The sequence below is a fragment of the Notolepis coatsorum genome, assembly GCF_963971535.1.
Source record: "Notolepis coatsorum genome assembly, chromosome: 7".
Taxonomy (NCBI): Eukaryota; Metazoa; Chordata; class Actinopteri; order Aulopiformes; family Paralepididae; genus Notolepis; species Notolepis coatsorum.
In genome coordinates this window covers 112,846,341-112,874,114 of record NC_140171.1, presented here as the reverse complement: position 1 = coordinate 112,874,114, position 27,774 = coordinate 112,846,341, and the positions used below count along the sequence as shown (strand labels likewise).

At 42.0% G+C, this 27,774-nt stretch overlaps 1 protein-coding gene across 1 annotated transcript in view; it reads left to right on the top strand.

Annotated features, from left to right (window-relative positions):
* The window catches only part of LOC311231720 (SH3 and PX domain-containing protein 2A-like), a gene marked incomplete at its 5' end in the record, with an annotated part of 240,220 nt that overhangs the window by 13,159 nt on the left and 199,287 nt on the right, over positions 1–27,774 (top strand).

Sequence of the window (27,774 nt, the reverse complement as noted above, 5' to 3'; positions counted from 1 at the left end):
CCGATTTAGGTGCGACCCAATATATTTTATGAGTTTTAAAAAAAAATTATATATATAAAAAAAAAAAAAAAAAAAAACGATTTTTTTTTTTTTTTTTTTTAATAAAGTTTCATAGAAATCTTAGTCAAACATTTAGTATTATGGATATTAAACATGCTGGCAGAGTACATGCATCCATGTTGTTGTGAACATTTTAATTAAATAAAGAAATTCCCTATCCATAGTCGCCGTGGGAAAGAATAAAATAAAAAAATAAAATAAAATAAATTCCCTACCTACCCATGGCCAAACTGACAACCAACCTGAAACCAACTATTATTTTTGTTAGGCCTGACTGTCCGAGGCAATAGCCTCTGTTTACATGCAGCAGCATACAGAAACAGGTGCGGGAGGGGTAGGAGCAGCAATGTGCTGAGACAGCGAGTGAGAACTCCGCTCAGAATTGGATCATGATACACACACTCATATGCACATACTCATTTCATTTCATTTCAAACCTTTATTTATACTCGTGAAAGCACTGAGGTTTCCCTCATTTACAGTGATGACGACGAGTTAACAAAGGACACAAATATCATAACAGTTAACACTTTGAGTGCCGGGACCCGTCTTTAGACGTCTTTGCTGGCCATGCTAAAGTTGCCGGAGGACGCGTTACGTCGTCCTTATATCAATATTTCAAAAATCTGCGATCGGATTCATATGTCCCCTCCGCTGGCCTGAGATCCACCAGCAGGACCCACTGAGCTCTCTGGCGGTTCAGGAGCGCCATCTGGTGGCCGATCGGCGCAATCGCCAAACAGGATGTTGAATAGAGGTTGTCATGACGACCGTAGTACTTCCGGGCGCTCGCTATAGTTCATGGGACTCTGGCTCGTCACGCTACACGGTGATCGATTGGCAATAACTCGATAAACAACATGATTTGGACGTATATACCATTATACAAGCTGGAGATGGACCGGGTAAAAATATATCCCATAATGATAAGATTTCTACTCGACGATGATCGCCCAACGGCGCGCGGAGACTGGGGTGAGTTTCAGCATGTAACGTTACCGACTTACCGTCTTCGATACTAACTGCTATTATCAACATTTGACCCACATTAGATGATTGGTATAACGCTGCCCACGGAATTATAAACGCCCCCTCGCCCATCCGGTCAACATCAGATGACGTGTAGTAACTTCTAGAAGTACGTCTAGTTGGAATTTTTTATATCGCGCTGATTGCCATCAAACTGTATTTCATCATCAATATAATGCATTTGGGGCTATATATCACGTTCTGGAGAAAGCTGCAGAAAGAGATGAAAACATACTTATACATTAGACCATAGGTGTCAAACTCACGGCCCGCGGGCCAAATCCGGCCCGCCACGTCATTTGATGTGGCCCCCCAAGAGCTCAGATTAAAAAAAAAAAAAAAAACGTTTTTTTTTTTTTTTTTTTTTTTACATTAATATTGGGTTAAAAAATAGCAGTGTTAAAATAATTGTGGGTTAATGCGTTAATAAAGCTTTAACTTTGACAGCCTTAGTTATTACACATTCTTACACATACATGTATGTTGAACATCTGAGGTAACAAAGGAAAAAAGCCAAAAGCACTTACTCCTCAGACATTCTTTGACAATTTTACAGCCCAAAATACAAAAAAGATCCAGGCGGAATAGGTAACAAAGGGTTGAAGAAATATTGTCTGAACTGTCAGATGCAAACTGGCTGTGTGACATAACCGAGCATCTCGCTCAATTGAATAAGAAGCTGTAGGGACGCAAACAAGTCCCACCCAAAACTTGACCAATATAGTTGTGAACTGAGACAACCCCTATTTTGTTATTTTTGAGTACAGTTACAGTTGTGTGTTCATGCAGACACATAATAGCAATTTCATTACGAATTGAAAATGGGGGACCCTGATGTAAACAAGTCGAAAGTCTTTCTCTGGTCTGCATCCCCTTAACAATTGTGTGTATTGAGCTGTACTGTACCCATTCTGCAATCTGTTAATTAAAGTTAATTAAACTATCTTCCATTAGTTGGATGTATGGCCTCTGCAAGGTTGTGTGCAGCCATTTGTTTTTGTAACATCTGCTACATCTGTCCCACGTGTTCTTTGCAGCTCACAGTTGTTAGTTCTGCCCCTCTTGACTGTGACAAAAAGGTTTTGAACAAACTTAATGTCATAGCTTGTATTTGATGATATTCTTCCTTGTTATTTACTTGAATGGTTTGATCATTGATTGGTGGAGTAATATGGGGTTCTGATAAACTAAAATTATTTGTTAAAATAACATAAGCTAACATATATTTTTACATTTATGCAAATGAATATGCAATATGTATAACTTGAATAAGTAATAAATACAGAAACACCATGTTTAACAATATGTAAATGTGTAGCTACATTTATTTTACATTACATTAACATTTATACGGTCTTTGGCCCTTTGAGGGCAACCATAATGCTGATGTGGCCCTCTGTGAAAATGAGTTTGACACCCCTGCATTAGACCATACTTTACTATGAATATGTGAATGAAAAAGTTTAACGTTGCTACACAATGAACAATACATATAGGACTTTGAATGGGCCCTAATAATGGCAATGTAGCAATAGAATTTAAAAAGTTATAGCCCTGCAAAGAAGGGGACTTTCTCCATAGACAAATAGCGCTGGCAATCTATGGTATATCATGAATTTAACCTTAGGCAGCCAAAGTGTTAATAATTACAATGAATTACAATAACAATGATGGATTAAAAACAATTACATGATTCAGTACATAGGTCAAGTGCAATGCCTTTAAACTCCATGAATGACGGGAATGTTCCGAGCTTTAGAGTCTTTTGCAGGGTATTCCATTTGTACGGAGCATCGTAGGAGAAGGCAGACTTTCCAAGCTCAGACCGAACTCGAGGCACCCTGAGCACAAGCCGATCATTCGAACGAGTTTGGTAGGTGACAGCACTCCAGACCAACAAAGATGTAATATAAGGTGGAAGTTTGCCAATAATTGCTTTGTAGATAAAAAGATACCCATGATAACTACGTCGCAACGAGAGAGATGGCCTAAGGCTGAGATATACATGCCAGAGGCACACATACATGCACATACTCACTTGTAGGAAACAGGCATACACACACGTACTTATACACATAGTTGAAGCATAAGCTCTCACTTACACATATAGGGGATATACACATACATAGGGGACACACACATACATAGCTGAGACGCACATGCATATACATACCGATACACACTCACACAGGGGGCAGAGACACACATGGATACGAGACACACACAAGAGGTAGGATTACAGTCACATACCTGAGAGATGCACACACACACGCGTATGAGACATACACACATACTTACGTGATACACGTACCCACATACACATATCTGAGACACACATTCATACATGCTCTCACGCACACCTACATATATCTGAGACGCATCCTCTCACGTGCAATATGGAGAAAGATGGCATCCCGATAGAAGATGCAGCACATACCTGCTTGCAGGTAGATCGGTCTACATATAGCGTATGTGCATCAGGGATATATATGCACAATGTATAGTAATGTTTTTTTTTTTGTAAGTGCTTTTTTATTTTCCATGTCAGTTGTTAATGTGTTTGTATGAGTCTCTTACATGTTTTGTATGTTGTTACAAAAAAGAAAAAGACGAATCTTGGATGTTGCATATTATGCTGTGGAAAGATGTATTTTGAATATTGGAAAGATTTGTGCAAAAATATCAATAAAAAAAAAAAAAAAAAATTGGATCATGATTTTCGGTTTTCACATGACTATTTGATTGCCTGCCACACGGCGGGCAGATCTCTCAGTGGGAGTCGCCAAACGTAAAAACTGAGCGCCAATGGCGCTTGGCGGGCTCTAGTTTCGCCCCCTGCACACACACACACACACACACACACACTTCCCGTAGACACACACACACACACACACACACACTTCCCGTAGACACACACACACACACACACACACACACACACACACACACACACACACACACACACACACACACACACACACACACACACACATCCCGTAGACACACTGCCAAAGCTTTTGAATGTAACCGGCATCATGTGTAATTTTTGTTTGGCTGGTTCAGAAATGGCTTAGGAGAAATGTTCAGCATTTCTTGTCCTTTGTTTTGTGATTCCTTTTTATAGACGGAATACAATAAATTTCTGTATTAGACAAGGGGGCCATATTTAGTCTTCTTGTGGAAAAACTTTATCCCCTGACCCATTTACAACCTCTTGTTTTTTCCTTTTTTTCCCCCTCGTGAAGTTAGCTAAATCCTTTTGGCAGTGTTGAGAGAATGATGCATGTCTGCTTTATATGTTACTTTAAATACAGTGTTTTAGGCGGGGTTCAGTGCATTTAGTGGCTAGACCCACATACTGAGCCCCACCAAGCACTCTGCTCCCTTGCTTCTTACCCTTCCTGACTTGAGAAACCGGGAACCAGCTTTCTTCTGATACTGTAAGTTATTCTTTCTATTCATCAACTATTTATATATTCGCTGCATGATCATTGCACATACATTAATTAGTGTTTGTATTTGAGAGTATTTTTTGGTAGAGAAATCAGTCTCATACAGTATTACCAAATGGCTGGAGAAACACGCTGTAAACTTGACGTGTTTGTTTGATGATTCTCAGCGGGTTCAAAGCTGAACACGATGAAATAACCAGAACGGCAACTTGTTCCGTCACAAGAATTCCATGTTCTCCCCGCGCTGCTCTTCATGAAGAAGGCTTTTGTCTTCCAAGTCCCGCCGCATCTTACAAATGGGAATAACAAACGAACCAGGCTTTTCTTAGCTCTCTGAGTCTCTGGGGCCATTATTATAAGCTTTGTGGACCTTTTGGAATCATTTGTGTGTTTACCCTTCGGTGGGACGGGTTGTCATACTACTATGAGCTTCCATGTCACTTACAGATGGAGATTAAAACATGATAATAGTGACAGATCATCCCCTGGGAATAATCATGAAATAACGCTGATATTAGCCTATAACTACCTTAAAAACGATAGTTTATTGCAGTGGTGGGGGGAAGTACACTGTTCCTTTACTTAAGTAAAAGTAGAAATACCCAGATAAATGAGTACTCTGGTAAATGTAAAAGTCTTCCATTCAAATTCTACTTAGGTAAAAGTAGAGAAGTATTTGCTATTGAATGTACTTAAGTATCTAAAGTAAAAGTATACATTCTACATGATGTTTGTGTATTCCAGTGCTTGGGAGCATTCAAACCTCCATCCACTGACGTATAAAGGTTGATGTTAAAGTGGTATGTGTATGTGGTCCAGTTATGCTGCACTGATTATGTCCTCTTGAAGTTGACAGGCTTCAGATTTGAAAGTACATAATCTTCATATATTTTTGCCATGTTTTCTATGCAAAAAAATGATGGGTTCAGATAAATGTAGTGGAGTAAAAAGTACAATATTTCCTTTGAAATGTAGTGGACTAAAAGTATAAAGTTCCCTAAAATGGAAAATACTCATGTAAAGTACAAGTAGCTCGAAATTGTACTCAAGTACATTACTTGAGTAATAATACTTAGTTACTTTAATTGTATATTTGATTAACGTTACCGATGTTATCCTCCTATCTATATGACCCTCCACTTGTATTATACAGTAATCTACACTGAATTATGACTTGGCCTCTTCATTGTTTCCTAATCCCCCCTACGCCCATTTTAGCTTTTAACACCTTCCTGTTTCCAAGGCGTGGGTTTTAATAATAACAGCTGGTCTTTAGATATACCAACAGCCCAGGCGATCCAGATTTAGAACAGATGTATCATCTTATAACTTGATTCTTAGCCTGAGAGAATGCTATCTAGATTAAATGGTATTGTGGTACTTGTGTTAATGGAGAGGGACTATTTAAAAGTGCTGTGAGTGGGATTTCCTTGTTAAAATACGTGTTAAATAGCTCTACATTCCGACAGCCATCACTGATATAATGTTTGGTCAGTAACATGGGTCTCTCAGTCCCTAAAATAAATTTTCTGGTATCCCATTCCCACTTAATCCAATCAGGAGAGAACCCTAGATATTTTTTACTTATTTCAAGACATCTTGCCAAGCCAAGTTTTCTTACTGCACTGGTAGATTATTTGTTTCAAAGATACTTTTTATTTTTTTCTGACAATTTTTGCAGTGTGCAGTTCTCTCTCCTGATTGGATAAAGTGGGAACGTTTATTCAACGTTATTTTCTGTTTACTGCGGAGCAGGAGGGACTGGAAGACCCACGCTACTGACCAAACACTCTATATCAGTGATGGCTGTCAGAATGTAGAGCTATTATTTTAACACGTAGACCGTAGCACCAACTAAGTGTCTCTTCTTCCCTCTAATTTGAGTCTTTGTTCCAGAATCGCAGCGATGCTTTATCGGTCCAGACATGCCCTGCTTGCAAGAATGTTCCGGTGTAACTATACGATAAGGTTTCCCCCTTTTTTTTCTTGATATGAAAGGAGCAGGATTCTTCAAATACCCACACGAGACGACTTGTCGAATCTTCATGTTGTGTGTTTCAGTTTCAGCCAGTATTGCCTTTTTTCCGCCAATTAGCATGAGGAGGACGACATGCTCTCGGTTGCCATCCTAATATGTGGCGCTGGGCATCGTACGGTATAGAGTGATATATTATGAGCTGTTTCCTAAGTGACATTTGGCGAGTCATTTATGTGTTCCCTAAAATGCACATTATAGGATTTTGTCTGTATAGACCACGCAACACTTCCGGTATTCTGAAATCATGGGAGAGAGAGCGGGGGGAGAAAAGGAATGAATGTGGATGAGAGCCTTGACATTACGTGGTTGTAGCTACTGCTGTGGGGGTGCTGGAGACATGATACAATAGACTTGTATACGCCTGAGTCTCCTGAACACGGAGAGACCAATCCCAAGTCGTTCAGCACTTTCTCGGCCGAGCTATAGTTACCGCACCTACTCCTGAACTCCGCATCCAGCACCCCCACAGCCGTAGCTACAACAACTTGTCAAGGCTCTCATCCATAATCATTCATTTTCTCCCCCCGCTCTCTCTCCCATGATTTCAGAATACCGGAAGTGTTGCGGTGGTCTATTGAGTGACAGACTATGAGCTGTTTCCTAAGTGACATTTGGCGAGTAATTGATGTGTACCCTAAAATGTACAGCACAGGATTCCATCTGTATTCTGCACTCTAGGGCTGTCTTAAATAGCTTCGAAGCTTCGTTCGATGGGCATGGGATTCGAATATGAAAATAAAATTCGATTATTAAAAAAATATATATATATATGATTTTTCTTTTTTTGCAAAATCAACTCTGCCTCTCTTTGTTAATTACAACAAGCACTGCTGTTTGTTATTTAAGATGAGGTCGGACTCGGCACTGACAGATTTGTGTTCATTGTGCTGCTTTTATAAAGCCTCAAATGACGGCTTACAATATTTCATCTAAGCAAAGTGTTTTATTTGTCTAAGATTTAAAAAGGTTTAAACTTTACAGCACTGACAAAGTTGAACAAAGTGCTGTACAAGTCCCACAACATAATATATATTTTTTTAATCTTTATCTAATATATATATATTTTTTTTCTTTATCTCGAAGCTTCGAATTAAAATCTAATCTCGGCCCGAAGCTTCGAATTCAAAAAGAAAATCGAAGGTCAGCCCTACTGCACTCACGACTGAATGTAGGCCTGTCACCGGTCTGACTCAGCCCCTCATATTTCTGCTTGTTTCAGACATTGTATTGCTAGAAGGTCGTTTCAAAACAAAACAAAACACTCAACTCGTCCCTGAAACGTATGAGTCAGAATAATTCCGGTTTTATTAGGACCATTATTACCAAAATATGGTCCTTACAGTATATTTGGTGTATTATTCAGTTCGAGAGGCAACACAGGGGAAGACTAGCACCATTTGTCGCGCTGTACGCTGTTGAGTGAATCCGGTCTATTTTGAGGAGTGGAAGGGCATTAGGTTTAAGCTTGATATTTTGGGCGTGGGCTGAGCGTGGATCGTTGTGTTTTCCACTGCGGTTGCCATCACACAGACCCATCTGCTTCTGATTCCACATCTTCCAGTCCACATCTTCCGGTCCACATCTTCCGGTCCACATCTTCCAGTCTGCCTCTCGTCTCGTCCTTCTTCCTCAGACCACCAAGCTTTTGCTCCACAGTCAAATGAAGTGGCTTGGAGGCATGATGGGAGGTTGATATGCCAACATACCGTTCAGGTCACAGGCTTTCATAGAACACAACACACACACACACAGACACACACACACACACACACAGACACACACACACACACACACACACACACACACACACACACACACACACACACACACACACACACACACACACGCACACACAAGCTCTGGCAAGTGCTGGAACAGCCCCTCTAGTCACTCTAAGGCATATCATGTCAGTCAGATGAGTCCATATCTGTGTGGATCGGTATGCACTAACAGCACAGAGATATTTTAGGTATTTGTGGATTAGCGCCATTGAAGTTAAGACTATTGACTATATCAAGCTGTCATGCTGACAGACCCGCTTTACTGTCAGATCACTGGGGTTAGAGTTAGGATTAGGCTTGACTGTCAGCCCACTGGGGTTAGAGTTAGAATTAGGCTTGACTGTCAGTTCACTGGGGTTAGAGTTAGGCTTAACTGTCAGCTCATTGAGGTTAGAGTTAGGCTTGACTGTCAGCTCACTGAGGTTAGAGTTAGGCTTGACTGTCAGCTCACTGGAGTTAGAGTTAGGCTTGACTGTCAGCTCACTGGAGTTAGAGTTAGGCTTGACTGTCAGCTCATTGAGGTTAGAGTTAGGCTTGACTGTCAGCTCACTGGGGTTAGAGTTAGGCTTGACTGTCAGCTCATTGAGGTTAGAATTAGGCTTGACTGTCAGCTCATTGAGGTTAGAGTTAGGCTTGACTGTCAGCTCACTGGAGTTAGTGTCACACTGGAAACTTCCCTGACTGTGGCCACACACACGCACACAAGTGTAAGTCATCTGCTGTAGGCGTGGGAAACGCACACTTTCGCAGCGTCAGTCAACGTCAAAGATAACAGTTTATGTGGCACCCCACTGTGTTGCAAACATGCTGCCAGCGTAGCATGACAGGCTCAGTTTCTGAGTGGCTAATGTACTTCCATGGGAGTGAACACTCGGGAGTGGCTCGTTGCCAGCTATCGCTGGGGTCCTTCCAGTAGCAACAAGGCCTTAAACCTGTTGTGGAACCTCTGCTTACGTCAGGGTCTTTCACACACACCTAATTCATCTGAGATCCGCTTCTCTGTTCTTGGTCCGTAGGAAAGGCTTGGGTTAGAATCTAAGAGAGAGAAAGATAGAGCTGGTTTCGGTTGGAATCTAAGAGAGAGAAAGATAGAGTTTGCCTGTGTTAGAATCTAGGAGAGAGAAAGATGGAGTTTGCCTGGGTTAGAATGTAGGAGAGAGAAAGATAGAGCTTGTTTAGATTGGAATATAGGAGAGAGAAAGATGGAGTTTGCTTGGGTTAGAATCTAGGAGAGAGAAATATATAACTTTCCTGGGTTAGTTTGATCTGAATAAGGTGAATTGTTCCTATTTTCACTTCAGCTCAGGGGAGTTGCCAGAGTTTGAACTTTATCATGTTTCAAATCATCAGAATTCTGAGTGTATTCTGAGTGTACTTAATGATAGCCATTGCCATTGCTCAATTATATATCTTAACCTCTTAAACCCGAGCGGGCCGGTACCGGTACGAGATTGATATCACGCCATAAATCCATCTCTACAGAATGTATGAATTAATGTTGCGTTCCCCCCCCCCAAATGTAGCCAAGATTAAAGACCCTAACCCAGTCAAAACAGCAGTCAACGTGTATATTTTCAGCACTACGTTTGTTTACCAAGGATTTTAAGTGTTATTAGTGAAATATGAGTTTATAGAAATCTCAGTGCATCGAGTCGGAAAAAGGCGCTTATAGACGTGAGGATTTGGCGCAACCTAACTTGAGTGTAGTCTTTTGAGAGAAGAGACCCAGGGCTTTCGATGGGCTTTCGAATTTAAAAGAACTACACTTCCCAGCTCACACCAGCCCCTGTCAATCATCTGACTTCTAGAGTGACTTTTTTTGTTCGCTTATTTTTCGGGATCATATCCCACAAACCTGAACGTTATTGCCATAAAACAGAATGCAGTTAGTTTCTCTACCTTTCTGTAAACGTCTAGCAAAAAACCATGTTGCAATCTGATGAGAAATGGCGGAGACATTTACATAATATACATTTATAAAAAAGTAACTGTACTTACAGTATATTTCATTCACGGTTTTTGCTGCACTGTCAGGGGTGCCTGGTGATACTAAATCCAGATTGAACTCTGCCATTGGAAAGGGGAGATTTGGTCCGATCCATAGATGTGTGACTTGGCCATAATAAGGTTATTTATAGGCCTGATATTCTATATTCTATAATCATATTTCAAATTGCATGTGTCCGGATGGCAGAATTCAGTACTGTATCTACAAAACCTCCTGTTAATCATCTGCCCTTTATTCATTTGCTTAGATTTTTTGTACACGTGACGTGATCTCAAGAAGGTGCTGAATGAGCTCAGTGGCAATTTTTCATGGTGTTATTTACCGTCAAAGATAACAAATATATATATATATATTTGATATTCTCCTTTGGTTCATTACAATTTACTCAAGCCTAGTAACAGACACAATATTTCTGACACTGGGAATACATTCCCTGATATCCATAGATGTCCCTAGATACCAAGAACATGCAAATTTGCACTCTGAGCTCTAAAAGCCCCGTTTGGAAATACTTCGATTTTGATTAACTTGTGGAACCTCGAGACAAGGTTGGATTTAAGCTATGTAAACTAAAGCTGGCCTACCTTCTTTTTTTATGCTAATGCTATTTTGGGAGTTCTAGCCTCAAGAATGTAAGTGTCCTACTTTTCAGTTTTTAGCACTTTATTGTAAATTATCCCTCAGGGTAAAACTTGTAGATATTGTGAATAATGAAGAGACAGAACCGCCATGCAGGTCCCTAATGGTTTGATTACTATTTCCCGTTTCATGCCAAGGAAAATATATCGCTTCATGTTTATCACACACGCGTTTTTGTGTATGAATGTCCGTTCTATATACCGTAAACTGTCCTTAATTTGATATCGCTCCGAGAGACAGCCCCTTCTCAATCTAGCACCAATTCCTTCTCACGCACTGAGGGTGTGTGGGGTGGGGTGGGGGGGTCTTCTAGCTCTGGCTTGTCTTTTGCGTTCGCCATACTATGAGGCTATGCTAAATTACAGGTAATCTCTCAGTGGTGTGCGTGGGACCCATGGGCTGAATGAACAACATCCGGCCTAGGGCTGGGCGATATGGCCTCTAATGATGATATATACGATATATATCGCAATATTTTGACATTTCCTCTAAAGCACTTAAAAATGCTTGATTTAACCCTTTGATGCATACAGTCACGCCAATATGATGATTATAATAAGTCCCTGCAACATATGTTTGCATTATTAAACCATGAAGATGCTTTAAAAAATAATTTAATGAAAATGTACTAAGAGTAGTCTACTGACACACTAATAAAAAAGTGTATTTACAATTTATATACAAACTCTTGGGTGCCTAAGACTTTTACACAGTACTGTGTTTTCTATCCACTTTAGCCAAACACACACATATATATATACACACTACTGTGAGAAAATAATAATCACACACAAAGGTATAATGGCTTATAGCAGACTTAATGATTTTAGAATATTTCAGATAATGAAATTAAATGTTTATATCATCAACTATCCAGTTAGTATTTATACTGTCTGTAACGTTTGGCTACTGAATGTAGAGAGAGAGCGAGAGAGAGAGAGAGGGGGCGAGAATGAACAAGAGAGCCAGCCCCCCACCCCCCCCCCCCCCCCCCCCTCGGGTTTTGTTCTAGGTTCACGTTTTGATCGTCTAAACTGCCGTAGGTGATGACGTCACACTCGAATGTAAACAGGAAGAGATGGAGATGGAGACACACAGAGATGGAAATTGGATGATATACAGAAACGAATAACCAATAAATATGAAGTTATGTTTAAACTTCTGTTGTCAAGCGTTATATAACCCACCCCCTTTCCTCACGAATGGAACTAGTCTTGTGGAGTCCGCTTTGACCGTTTTCCAGGGTTAGCAGCTATCGCTAGTTAGCTTAGCATAATCCTAATGGATACCTTGGTTAGCAGCTACCGTTAGCTCATTGCTCGTGTCAATTAAATTGCATGTTATTAAAGGTCCGCGCTGGTCTGTCTAATGAAATTACAACCGCAACATTATATCGCACTGTACAGCCCTGACTACACTAACGTTAGCCTATAGCTCCGACGTCCCTGCTACACTCGGGACCAGTACACTAACGTTAGCCTATAGCTCCGCCGTCCCTTCTCGAGGAAAGCACTGAGAGTGTCTCTCGGCCGCGGGCGGCACCATATAAACTAATACTCGATGTTCGTGATATAGTACAGTACTACATCTCGGGTAGAACAATCCGCGATACATCGAGTATACTCGATATATCGCCCACCCCTAGGTTATAGTAGTGTGGGGTATATGGTGGACGTCGTTGCAATGTATTGGGGCGGAACAGAGTATTTTAGGGTCATATTTAGTACATTGTCATGGGATACACCGCTTGCTCTAGCTAACTGCTAACGTGCGCGGACTGATGACGACATCAACTCGAGACATTCGCAGCAGCAAAACAAGTCTATTAATAGCCCGTCCATCGGCGCCGGGCATAAGAAGTTAATTAAACTTGACAGACATTATATCGACGATAATTATCGATATCGAGTTATATGAAAATAATTTTATCGCAATAACGTTTTTGGTAGGGATGCTCGATATTGGCTTTTTTACCGATACCGATATTCCGATATTGTCCAACTCTTAATTTCCGATACCGATATCAACCGATATCAACCGATATCAACCGATACCGATATATGCAGGGTTTCCCCCCCCCAAAAAACTGAATAATTTCAGGTAACTAATAATTTCACTGGATATATATATAACAAATATTGTTATTTTTAAACCGATACCGATATTTTCCGATATCACATTTTACTGCCGATATCGGCCGATAATATCGGTCGGCCGATAATATCGGACATCCCTAGTTTTTGGCCATATCGCCCAGCCCTAGCTAGGGGTGCACAATATAGATTTTTTTGACCCCGATACCGATAACTTTATGCTCCTCAAGGCCGATACCGATATTTATTGTATTATAATTTTTTTTTTTACTGTATATTCCTGTAGTTTTCACCTAACCAGATTTATCATGACATGAGCGTTACTACTAGGGGTGGACGGTATGGTCTAAAATTTATATCACGGTATAATTTGAAGCATAGACGGTAACGGTATATATCACGGTATCAGTGTTTCCGTTAGAATATTTTTTTTTGCCTGATAGGCAGGCTATATAAAGAATGACATCCTCAAGGCATGTAGATTTATAATATTTTAACTTAAAACTAGGCTACTTTTGCGTATAAAGTCATTATATTCCAAATAAAATAAGTCCCGAGTTGAGACTCCGTGCTGCTCCCATTGCAAACAGCGAGGCTGGATGCTGGATTTTGCTAGAAGCATATGTAGCTGCAGAGCCGCAGAACCATAGGCGCTTTCAGGAGCCATTGTCAATTCAGCCGTTGGGTGGGGGGGGGGGGGGGGGGGGGGGGGGGGGGGCGCTGTTGAGCGGGCCTGTGACCAGACCTAAAAGCGCCCATGGTTCTGCGGCTCTGCAGCTACATGCTATTCGCAACTCCACTGCTGCAGTCGTCCTCCCGCTGCAGCCGTCGTTATCATAACACTACACACATATCATAATGTTTACAGCAAACTGTAGTTGATCACCAGGTATGTTTTATTAACGTAGAATAATTCATATAAGAAAAACGATAGGGAAATCCCTTACCTTTCTCCACTGGTTAAAAATGCCAGGAACTGAAATTGAAACTTGCTGTGCGCCGTGGTGATATGTGTTTATTATGAAATGACAATTGCGTGTTGACACGCCCACTGCGCGAAGCCTCCTAAATAACTTTTTCCAGTTTGCACATATCTATTATCTATGACTAATTCTATCTATTTTTAGGGGCAAATGCGATTGAAATAGTCGCGCTGTGGTTACATGACGTCATTGCTCTTTTAGAGCTGCTCTACCGGTTACACGGTATAGTCAAAATCCATACCGTAGAGCAAATTCATACCGTTATACCGTATACCGTTTATACCGTCCACCCCTAATCCGGCCCTTTGCGCAAGTTATATTCTGGGAAGGGGTGGGGACTTGGAGTTTTGAATTAAATTCTGCACGCAAAAGAAGTCCTGCACCAGCGTTTCCGTTAGCCGGTAATTACCGGTATTTGACCGGCAAAATCTGTTGAAGTCCGACATATTTAATCTCTCCGGTCTTAATGTCCGGTGAAATTAATTCCCTGAGTCTAAGCACAATTTGATTATTTGAATTGTATTAAAATAGGCTAAAATTAAATAGCCTATGCGATGAACGAAACAATCATTACATTTGTTTCATCGTTGCTTCTAATAATGACAACGACGTTGTCAGCGAGAGCTTAGTGCTGGGTGTGCGAACTTTTGTGAAGCTGCAGAGCCGGAGCAGCAGCAGCACAGTGCAGTACTCCAGCAGTACTCCAATTCAGCCATTTGCAATTCAATGTTGGGTGGGGGGCGCTGCTGTGCGGTCCCCAGAAAAGAGCCAATAACAGCTGAATCTGCTGCTCTGTATCGACATACTCTCGCAAATAAGTCATTGGGAGGTGGAGAGAGAGAGAGTCGTCACGCAAACCCACGATAATGTTGCCGTCTCTCTCTGCCAAATTTCTCAGTTCTTCGCTTGATATAATTAATACAAATGTCCAATATAACGGAATTCGTTAGCTCATAAAAATGTGATTATAACAGACTGTTGTTTATTAATGTCGGGCAACTGCCCACAGACACCTATTTGATTTAAAGTCGGCAGCAGCACGAGTCTCTGGACTTATTTTATTTGGAATATAATGACTTTATACGCAAAAGTAGCCTAGTTTTAAGTAAAAATATTATAAATCTACATGCCTTGATGATGTCATTCTTTTGTTTTGTTGTCATTCTTTTGCCTATCAATTGTTTTTAAGCTCAATAAACTCTGACTGGAATTTCTCTCATTTGACCGGTAGATTGAAATCTACCGGACACTGAGGCCGGCAACAATTTTTTCTAACGGAAACCCTGTCCTGCACGTGTGTTTCGTTAGTGGTTAAAGTAACGTTGTATTAGTTTGTCGCACAGCGCATACTGAACCTAATGTCCCGTACTAAAATGGTTCGGTATGAATACGTGTACTGCTACACCCCTAATAAACATGGTCATAAATCCCTCCAGAATAGGGGAGAACGGGATGGTTGTCACACTTTTTACTCTAGTGTGAATTGCTCATCATCAAAACATCTTTCAATAGTCATTCCTACATTAAATTGAATCTTAAGATGTTGGTTTGAAATGTGTATCCCTCTCATTTTCCAACGTATTGTAACAAAGAGGGAATTACCTATCAAAGACACTCTGACACATTGTGACAACCAACCCCATCACGGGGATGGTTGTCACACACTATGGGGTTGGTTGTCACTATGTGTTTTAATGGGAAAAATCTTAAAAAGAAGGCAAGAAGGAAGAACTAAATTTGAAAGTTGAATTGCATTGACAAGTTGACATACATAACTTAATGCATCTTAACATGAACATAAACAGGGCGGCTAGGTGGTGCAGTGGGCAAGGTGCTCACCACCAATGCAGGAGACGCTGGGTTCGAGCCCAGCTCTCCGCATTGCTATCAGCTTGGCTGGTCGTTCATACTAATACAATTGGCAGTATTAGGGGGTGGGAAGCTGATGGGTGGGGATCGGACGTTGTGGACAGCGACTCCTACAGGTCGGTTGGTGCGCCTGCGCAGCAGAATCAGGAAGCGACGGAGGCGGTGTGTCCCTCCAAACGCAGACCCCCGACGCTGAGAGATCGCGCTGTGCAGGTGAAAAGATGCGACGGCTGCTTCCTCGAGTACCGGAGGGGACACGTGATGTAAGGCTTCGTCCACATTGCAGCCGGCTTGTGGGAGGCATGGCCTAACAGCGTTCGAGACAGGGGAGGGTAGAATTGGACGATACAAAATTGGGATGGGAGAAAAATTGAAAATGGGAGAAAAAGTAGATAAAAAAAAAAAAACATGAACATAAACAGGAAAGACATCTTTAAGCCATCCTATATAACAAAATAAGAACAAAATAAATAGGCCTAACAATAATAGCCAACACAACTAGGCTACACTCATTCACTATCTGAGTTACAGTGATGGCAAATGTAGGGTCTGGGCACTCCAACTAAGCAGAGCTTGTGTGCCCACTGGTTGCATTATATCCAACACTTCTCCCATACCTCCCCTGAACAATCATCTTCATCTGATGAAGACTCCTCCTGTCTCTTTCTTTTCTGTTTCTTCTTCTTGCTGGCTGCCTTTTCCAGCTGGGGTGGAGTACACTGGGATGTACTAGGCTTGGCAGGTGGTCTAGGCTGGGATGTACTAGGCTTGGCAGAAGTCTAGGCTGGGATGTACTAGGCTTGGCAGATAGTCTAGGCTGGGATGTACTAGGCTTGGTAGGTGGTCTAGGCTGGGATGTACTAGGTTTGGTAGGTGGGCTGGGGTGCATTGTGCTCTGCTTGGTCTGTCCTCAGCTCATCCATCACCTCCAAGTTGGTGAAGAAACAGTCCATGTTGTGCTCATTAAAAGCACTGTCATGTGCTTGTCACATGTGACAACCAACCTCAACCATCTAAAAATGTGTTAGTTAGCCAACAACAATCTAAACTATAGCTTTCCCTTCACACTTTTTAAGGGTGACAATTGTTTCATTATAAACCAATTGTGTAAATGCCTAGAAGAAAAATACTGAGGAGCTGAATATTTACAATTCCACATGAAAAACACAAAAAGTCCTCTCACCTAAAGTGCAGCTGTCTTACTCCAAAGAAGACTATGTAGGTGAACTCTGATCCCAATTCTGGACATTTCCATACCAACATATGGGAGACAGCGCCTTTTGGTAGCGAAATATAATGAATGTGACAACCTACCCGTGTGACAACAACCATCCCCGTTCTCCCCTATCCCATTAAGGCACAGAGACTTTGAAGAACACCATAGAGAATGCTTGATTGTTGATGAGTTGTTATCAACAAACCTTTGACACTTAGAGTTTTCTGCAAGAATTGCATTTTTGGTGATTGGATGGCGAGAGCACTTCTGTTCTGAAAATGGCTCAGAACCCCCCCACCCCCTATTTCCAATATACCTAGGCATTCCATATATCCCCTGAATGGCCCAGGTCTCTAGTTTGTGGTTATAAAGTTTACTTTATAAAGTATAAAGTACCCAAATGTTATGCTGGGAATTTTGAAATGTATATATAATATATGTGCGCAGGCTGCAGCGCAGCATTATATAGGCTACTATATTGTGTGTGTGTTGTGCTGCAGCCCGCTGGTGACAATTAAGCAAGGGCCGGCCAAGGTGTCAGGCCGGCCAAGGTGTCAATGGGTAGGTGACGATGTTTAACATTCCAAGCATTCCATGTACAGGCAGTAACCAATCACGTCGCAAATTTTCGCCCGCCAGTTTCTTTGTAGCTAACACCAGGGCAGCGCACAAAACGCAAAATGGATATCGTTCTTTTTTCAAGGCAAACGATCATAAAAGTAATTCAGAAGCTACCAGCAGCAGCACTAATCAAATTAGCTGATGACACAGTAGTGGTGGGCCTGATCTCTGCCAACGATGAGAGGGCCTACCTGGAAGAGGTAAATAATCTGTCGCAGTGGTGTAAGGAGAACTGCCTCTCCCTGAACGTCAGCAAAACAAAAGAGATGATTGTGGACTTTAGGAGGTCGGGGGTCAGGGACTACAGCCCCCTCAGCATCGACGGGGCACCGGTTGAGAGAGTGAACAGTTTTAAGTTTTAAGAGTCCACATATCCGAGGACTTGACATGGACCACACACATTGACAGGCACGGCAACGCCTCTACTTCCTTAGGCGCCTAAGGAAGTTCCAAGTCAGTCAGAAGATCCTTAAGAACTTCTACTCATGCACAATAGAGAGCATCCTGACTGGCAATATCACCTCCTGGTTTGGGAATAGCACCGCACATGACCGTAGCAGACTACAGAGAGTAGCCCGTTCAGCCGAACTAGGGCTGGGCGATATGGCCAAAAACGTTATCGCGATAAAATTATAAAATTATTTTCATATAACTCGATATCGATAATTATCGTCGATATAATGTCTGTCAAGTTTAATTAACTTATTATGCCCGGCGCCGATGGACGGGCTATTAATAGACTTGTTTTGCTGCTGCGAATGTCTCGAGAGTCGAGTTGATGTCGTCATCAGTCCGCGCACGTTAGCAGTTAGCCAAAGCAAGCGGAGTATCTCATGACAATGTACTAAATATGACCATAAAATACTCTGTTCCGCCCCAATACATTGCAACGACGTCCACCGTATACCCCACACTACTATAACAGTTACCCTCAGAGGAGGCTACGTGGCGTAGTGGGCAAGGCGCTCGCCACAAATGCGGAGACGCTGGGCTTGCCTGTTCGAGCCCAGCGCTCCACATTTGCTTTCAGTTTAGCTGGTCGTCCGTACTAATACACATTGGCCGTATTAGGGGGTGGGAAACTGATGGGTGGGGATCGGGCGTTGTGGACAGCGACTCCTACAGGTCGGTTGGTGCGCCTGCGCAGTAGAATCAGGAAGTGTCGGGGGCAGCGTGAGCCTCCCACGCGTTACTCCTCGCCACTGAGAGATCGAGCTGCGCAGGTGAAAAGATGCGACTGCTGTTACCTCAAGTACCGGAGGGGACTTGTGCTATGTATGACTTAGTCCACATTGCAGCCGGCTTGTGGGAGGCAAGAAACAGCGTTCGTGACAGGGGAGGGTTGAATTGGATGATACGAAATTGGGATGGGGGAAAATATATAAAATGGGAGAAAAAGTGGATCAAAAAAAATTATTGATTGATTGATTGAAAAGTTTATTAACAGATTGCAGAATGGGTACAGTACAGTACAGCTCAATACATACAATTGTTAAGGGGATGCAGACCAGAGAAAGACTTTCGTCTTGTTTACATCAGGGTCCCCCATTTTCAATTAATCATAACATATATGACACACACGACATACAGATAGACAGTACTGCTACATATATACATTTATGACATACCAGATTTGCAAATACAGTACTGTTTGTGATACAAAAAGTTTCCAGAAAAAGAGTGTATATACATTTGACGTAGAAACTACATTGGACGAGGTTGAGTAGGTGGGGTGCGGGTGGGTGGGGGGTGCTGTACATTGGAGGTTGAGGGGGGGGGGGGGGGGGGGGGGACACTGTACACTGTACATTGGAATACTGACAAAGCCATACATGGTAATTTACAGTACAACTGGGTTAGGACATTTGTAGGGGCCAGTTTCGAATTGCAGTCTCCCGTAGGTGTTCTTTGAGAGTGTTTTTGAAAGTGGGTAGTGATTCACATTCCTTTACAGCTTTGGGTAGGGTGTTCCACATTGATGTGGCATAATTGCGAAATGTGTTTAGTCCCTTGTTTGAGCCGAATCTGGGTTTAACATGATTAGTGGAGCTCCCTCTGGTATTGTGATCGTGGTATTCACTGACCTTTGGGAAGTATTTTGACATGTACATGGGTACCTTGGTCGTGTAGTGTATCTTGTAGACCAGGCCCATTGCAAGTTGCTGTACTCTGTCGTCTACTCTAAGCCATCCTAGGTTGTCAAAGTGGGCAGGGGTGAGGTGGGTTCTAGGAGTCGGGTCAAGCAGTAGTCTGACTAGTTTGTTTTGAGATGTTTGTAATTTGGTTTTTAGTGCCTTTGAGGTGCTTTGGTACCATGAGGTGCAAGCATAGTCGTAGTACCCTTGAATGAGTGGTCCTGCCAGAGTCTTCAGGGTATTCTTGTTTACCAGAGAGGCGATCCGGTACAAGAATCGAGTTCGTTGGTTGACTTTTTTTATTACATTGGATGCCATTTTGTCACAGGAAAGATTAGCCTCTAGGATGGAACCCAGGTAGGTAATTTCATCTTTCCTTGTGACAATATTGTCACCCACTGTAACTGAGAAGCCGTCGGTCTTGCTGAGTTTGTTATTTGAACCGAAGAGAATGGACTCTGTTTTGCCCATGTGTAATGATAGTTTGTTGTCGGCGAGCCTATGCAGATTTTGCCTAGTTCCGAGCTGAGGGTTTTTTCAACCTGTAACTTGTTCTTGTCAGAGACCAGCAGGGCTGAGTCGTCCGCAAACAGGAACAAGTTGCAGTCACAAGCTGACGACATGTCATTCGCATAAATTAGGAACAGTAGCGGTCCTAGTATGCTTCCTTGTGGAACACCACAGCTCACTGGGAGAGGGGGGGGATAGGGTACCGTTTACCTCCACCATCTGTTCTCTCCCCTCCAGGTAGGATTGTATCCAGCTCACTGATAGACTATCATGATGTCTATCATGATACCGTGATACCGTTAGCTTCACACTAGCAAGAAATTAGCAGGCTAGAGCCCACGAAAGGCTTGGGCTAATTCTTTTTTTTCTTTAGGATTTTCTTTTAGGGGGGGCGGGGCTAAAGGAATTTAAAGGGGGGAAGGGTCTGGCAATGCCACTGTTTCAGCTTGAGGCTAAAATAGTTTCTACTCACTCTGCGTTGGGGGCCACTGGTTTTGTCTTGCTGACAGAATCGTATCTAATTGTTAGTCGCTTGACAATGGCAATGACAATTTCTGTTGATGGCAGCTTTTAGCTGTATGTTTTGAGTATATCTTCTTTAGGCCTGTGTCTTTTTTTTTTTTTTTTTTTTTTTTTAGCGTTTATCGCTTTTCTGGTCAAGCATGACCGACAGAAACAGGTTGAAATGGGATGTAGAGCAGGGGAAGACACTCTGAGAAAATACGGCGGGTCCGGGAATCGAACTCGTGTACCCCAGATCCGTGACGAGCACGGTTTTCCCCGACGCAGAAATAGCGCCGAGATATGCGGTGAGCTACGGGAGCTCCCCTAGGCCTGTGTCTTTATTGAGACACAGCTCAACATGTTTGGGTCATTCTTAAACATCCTTAGCAAAAGCAAGAAATCCTATAAAAGTTTTCATGGAATAGCAGTCAAGCATCAAAGCATTTTCTGCATCAATTTATGGTGGACATTTCTTTATTTATGTTGCAGTGAAAGGTTTAACGCTTTATATAATGGAATATAATGCAGTAAGGCTCTGAAGTTGTTGATTAATATAATATAATGTATACCGTACTTTTCGGACTATAAGCCGCGGCTTTTTCCCCCATTTTGCGACCCTGCGGCTTATATAACGGTGCGGCTTATATGTGGACAAAACCCGAAAATCGAAATATTGCTTTTTTTACTGCATTGAAATGTTATTTGTCTGTTCCCTTATTTGCTTAATACAACTTGTAAATGAGTTAATTAATTCTTGTTATTTGTCCGACAGTATTGTGTCCCAATGGGAGTCATTCTCTGTAGAGGTGGGAACTTAAAGCTCAATATAAGAACGGCACCACAGAATCGAGAGAGCAATCAATCTGTCAATCCTTTCCGTGTCCGGGCCGGGTGAGGTTTCCCGTGTCGAGTCAAATTAAGCCGCAGGCTCCACTCCTTACATTATGGTAATTAAACATTAAAACACATGCGGCTTATAGTCCAATGCGGCTTATATATGTACACATCATTAAATTTAGCTGCTGCGGCTTATAGTCAGGTGCGGCTTACAGTGCGAAAAGTACGGTAGTTACAACTTACAGGTAAGAAGGATATATAGACTCCATTTATATCATCAGCCAAGAGGTCTGACCTCCACTTACCTTCCCTGTTGGGACACTTCCAGGCCCCTTCATTCGTTTCCTGACGTCTCGTCTCCTGCGTTAGATATTAGATTAGCGACGATAGCAGCATCAATTACCCGCCATCAAGGAATAAATGGAGCCCGTCCCAATCTCATCAGACGTCACAGGGCCGGGCTGCCTCAGCCAAGGCTAAAGCCAGGAGGTCAAGTGTTGACAAAACAGAATGAGATAACCCTCTTGTCAACATTATATTAGGTGTTGACAGATTTACGTGTGTGCGTCATCCAACTTTGAAGTACCGGGAAGTAATTTACAATGTGTCTCTTACATGCATCTTAGAGTAGATAGTCTTGTACATAGTGTGTGTGTGCGCACATGCACATGTATGTGTCTGTGCGTGTCTTTGCGTGTCTGTGCGCACAACATTTGGGCATTGGGTTGGGTGATATGGATTGGAAATAATATCATGATAATCAGAAGGATTTCTTATGCTTTATGATTATGATTGATCTACCGTGATCAGGGGAGGAAATTAGGCCACTTTACTCGCCAATTGCGAGTATTTTTTACGTTTGGCGAGTAATTCATGAAGAGCACTCGCCAGTCTGGCGAGTACTAGTAATTACAAAACAAAACAAAAAAATCATTCTGCAATCTGCTGATTCGCTCACTGACACAAACCGAACTCTGACTCCCCCCTTGATTCCTCCCATTTGCGCCACATAATAATCAGACCATAACCAATGAACATCATCGTTGTACAGATGCGCTCTAAGCTCCTCCAATGAACACTCGTTTTCTAGAAGATGACGCCCATCTAGGGGAAGTGGACAGACCACTGCGCGCAGACCTACTAACTCCTGCCACCGGCAGCCGGCTTGACAACGTAGACAAACTTACAAAAACACATGAGTGGATGAAAATAATTGCATGTAGAGTCGTCGCTTTCGGATATCGGTGCGGTCTGACATGGGGGCGAACAACAGCACGCGACGCGTCTCCTTCGAGTCGGATGAGAATGACAGTCAACCAGCATTAGCCGGCTAGCTACCTAGCATGTAACAAGCTACCATAACGCGCATTCAACATAGTGGACGACTATACTGAGCGGCTTTGCTTAAATGCAGCCGAGTGACATTTTATTATTACCGGGTTTCCCAGCATATCACCACTCGCCCATATGCCCTTCACAACGGTGATGTTGTCATATTTGGCATTCAGAACACACCTGCTGAACCCCTAGCGTTGTCGATTCGGTTCCAATGTATTGTCATCTTACAGCACAAGTACAGTACAACCAGAATACATTTGGCATACAACCAGAGTGCAAATGTAACAAGTCAAGTTCAAGTTGTTTTATTTAGCTATTACATTACAGTGAAATGCTTGGTTCTTTCACTGCCCAACCCAGTATTGATTGATTGATTGAAAACTTTATTAACAGATTGCAGAATGGGTACAATACAGTACAGCTCAATACACACAATTGTTAAGGGGATGCAGACCAGAGAAGGACTTTAGTCTTGTTTACATCAGGGTCCCCCATTTCAGTCCTGTTTGCTTAATGCCTTGTCCACTTCCTCCACACTCCAATATGTTATGATGAATTAAAAATGGGGGACCCTGATGTAAACAAGACGAAAGTCTTTCTCTGGTCTGCATCCCCTTAACAATTGTATGTATTGAACTGTACTGTACCCATTCTGCAATCTGTTAAGAAACTTTTCAATCAATCAATCCCTTCAACCCTGCTCCTGTCAAACCTGCTCTTTCCATTCCCTCCATCATGTCCCCCCTTTCTGATGAATATTTCCTGCACTTAAGAGTCAGACACACATTCCTAGTAGTTGAGCTGTGATGAATGAAAACTTTATTTAACAGATTGCAGAATGGGTACAGTACAGTACGGCTCAATACATGCAATTGTTAAGGGGATGCAGACCAGAGAAAGACTTTCGTCTTGTTTACATCAGGGTCCCCCATTTTCAATTCATTTTAAATTCATCATTCAGTATAACCTAGACCAGCCCAACCCAGCATCTTTCACTGCCCAGTTCAGCCCAACCCAGTCCAGAATAGTTCCCTCTTTCATGTTAATATGTGATTTAATGATGTAATATTTTGAAGAGTAGAGACAGTGTGATTAATTTACTATGATTGAAAAATCAATTTAGACGAAGACGTACAAAGAAGTAATTATCACAATTAGCGATTTTTTTTGTCTGGTAAAAAATCTATTTGGCTGGTAAAAAAAATCAGATACCCGCCAGTTGGCTGGTAAGCCAAAAAGTTAGTTTCCTCCCCTGACCGTGATATCTGTTTAGGTATGGCAAATCACATGCTATACTTATTTGTGTTTTACACTCATAGCACTATATAAAACCTGGAAGATGTGTATCGTTTAGCTTTTGCCCACTTTTAGTTTTTCCCCAACATGAACGCGGTTGGGGGGGTCGAAGGTCGGGACAGTAGGCACGTGCACACATAGGCCCCAAAGGGTGCTTGAGGAGCTGCCATTCTCCCCCTGAGTCAAATGTGCCGTTTCTTGGCTGGTGTCTTTTCAAATGTATTTTCTATTGAAATTCTATCAAATATGTGCTAATTATAGACGCAAAGGGCTCAACACTGCAAGACAAGTTGCGAAGGAGAGTAAGGGAGGGAGGGAGGGAGAGGGAAAGGGAGAGAGAGAGAGGGAGAGAGAGAGAGAGACAGACAGAGAGACTGAGAGAGAGACAGAGAGAGACAGAGAGTGTGAGAGAGACAGAGAGAGCGACAGAGAGAGTGAGAGAGACAGAGAGACACCGACAGAGACAGGGATAGACAGAGAGAAACAGGGAGATACAGGGAGATACATAGAGAGAGAGAGAGAGAGAGAGAGAGAGAGAGAGAGAGAGAGAGAGAGAGAGAGAGAGAGAGAGAGAACAGCTAAAGCACACCCTAAAATGTCTAGTGCTCTTTTCTTTTTGGTTGAGCACCTGCCTCCCAAAATGTCTGTGCCCGTCCCTGACGCCTGTATATTTTCCCTAACGGAGTTGCACTTCCGCGTTCGGTTTGCGTGATCTGATTGGCCACTGACTTTTTTTTCAGTGCCAATTGCGTTACTCCTAACAAACTGGTTAAGCTTGGCGACTCTTTCGAAGTCGCTCTCTTTCGAAGTTGGTTAAGGTTAGGGTTAGGGTTAGGGTAACAGCCTGCTGGCACGATTGTTAGGAGTAACGCGATTGACGCTGAAAAAAACGTCAGTGGCCAATCAGATCGCGCAAACCGAACGCGGAAGTGCAACTCTGTTAGGGAAAATATACACGCGTCCCTGACAGTGGTGGAGGGTATAGCATCCGCGGAGCTAATGATGGAGCATCGCTGTCGGTTGTGTGATAGTAAAGGGCTAACCTTCTGTATTGTCACAGTGAAAGGGTTAACCGGCTGTCATGTGGCAGTGAAAGGGTTAAGTCCACAACTGTTTCAAATGCAAATTGTTCTCTTTTGAGAGCAAGTGAAATCTGCCACAAACAACTTGCGATGTGTTTGTTAACATTGTGGTTAAAAAGGAGAATGATTGGTGGAGAGAAATCTGCTAAAGGTTTCTTTTTCTCTGGGTTATCTGGTTGCAGAAAATTCAATCCATGTGTGTTGCAACAAAACTCTAAGCAGGGTATCTGTCCGGTGTTAAAAAGTAAGCAATTCTTAAAGTCTTACATTTAATTTGCACAGGTATTACCTTTTTAGTAGGGCAGCCTGTCTGTCGGGAGAATAGTATTAGATATATGAAATGGTTTTGTATTCAAACGTTTGCAGGGCTACTGGGAGCTAGTATGGTCGTGAAATTGGTATAAAACGTTGCTCTAAGTGGTCTTAAAAAGATTTAACTTGTTGAAACCTGCAGATCTAAGACATCATCCTCTGTTTTAACTGGTTAAGTAGACTCCTCATGTTCATGAACTCCAATATGCATGGACGTCCAACGTCATCTTTGTATTAGAGCCACTCAATACTAGTTAAAAACCGAGCTCTGGGAGGGTCATCACTCATCAGTCCTCGCTCCACAATGGTGGAACGAACTTCCCACCACAGTTAGGGCAGCCGAAACCTTAAAAGTAAAATAATAACTAATAATATGTCTTTACTACTATGCACTCAACACTGCAGCACCCAAGTTTCAGCACTGTTTGATGAACATTGTTGCTCAGCTGTAAGAGTTGTAACCTTCCTGCTGACTTGTCATACAGAACTTGTAAGTCATTTTGGATAAAAGCGTCAGCTAAATGACTAAATGTAGAAAAGAAATATGCTGCATTTACCAGGGTTGAAGTGCTCCATCGCCTCTCCCCCTCCTTGCTACTAAAGCTCATGCACCGCATGAACGCACTCCCTTTTTTTTGCACGTGCATTAATGGAGGCAATTTGCTCTGCCTTTCGATTGTGCTGTGAATCTGTTGACTAGGGCATTGGTTGCACGTGATAAGCTTCAAGCTTGCAGAAAATACACTAACAATTCATTGTAAAAGAAAGCTTAAAAAAAACCAAATCACACAGTGATTGTAAGTCAATGAATTTAATGAGTATTTTCAAATACTATATAATGAGTATGTTTTCAACACCATGGAACCATACGTTAATTTCATTAAAGACTTATTTAATTATCTGGCAAGACACATGCAGAGATTTCCACCACACTGCAGCAGATGACCTGTTGGTGTATTTGCTGTAAGCTTATTGGCAAAAAAGTCATTAACCTGGGTCATTAACTTCCGGGTCAACAAATTACATCAAGTTGGGCCTGTGCAGTGTGCACCCATTTCTTAATTTCCTGTATGAAAAACAAATGTACGAAGTACGAAAAACAAACCATTATTTGCTTCTTTGGTATCAGATTCATGAACGAATAACAAAATAACGAATGTTTTTTTTTCATTTTCATTCATTTTGGACTCTCAATTGAATATGAAAATAACTCATGCTACACTGATTGAGATAGTGTTCAGAATACAATACAACACCACTAGGGTTGTCTCCACATTGCAGATTCGCTTTTAGTCAATTAGCTGATTTTCATATCAAGGTTATATCTCTGGTAAGGACTAGATTCACAGAGGCATTATTGTACATAGAAAAGTAAGGGAACTCAAATGTGACAGATTTGCAGATGAAATCAACTAATCGATTAGACAACAAATCTATGACTATTGGTCGTAGGGATGTCCCAATCGGATCTGTAAGATTGGTATCACAGCCGATCACAGCATATTTTAATTGATCGGTATCGGCGATATTAAGCCTGATCAAATTGCAATGCTTTTTTGTTAAAATAAATCTATGAAAACTGTGATGCAGGCAATTCTTTCTTATTATAATCAATTACCAAGCATATCTTACCTACATTGGACTGGTTGTACTAACGTTAATGTACTTAACTGTGCAGCTGTATTATCCAGGACATTCCAAATATAGGATCGGGACTCATATCGGCAGATAACTCTAATTAGGCGACCAATAGTGGAGGAGAGCCCTAAATACCACTTAGGGGTGGGAATCACCAGAGGCCCCACGATCCCATATTATCACCATACTCCACAACTGCAAATTACACACAAATGTAACACCGTATATATGTGAGTGTGACTGACAGACGATAGCCATACGCGCATCACGCGTTACATGGGTGTCCAATTGTGATGAGCCTTTCTCTGTTGTTTTAACCCTGCGTTTCCCTCT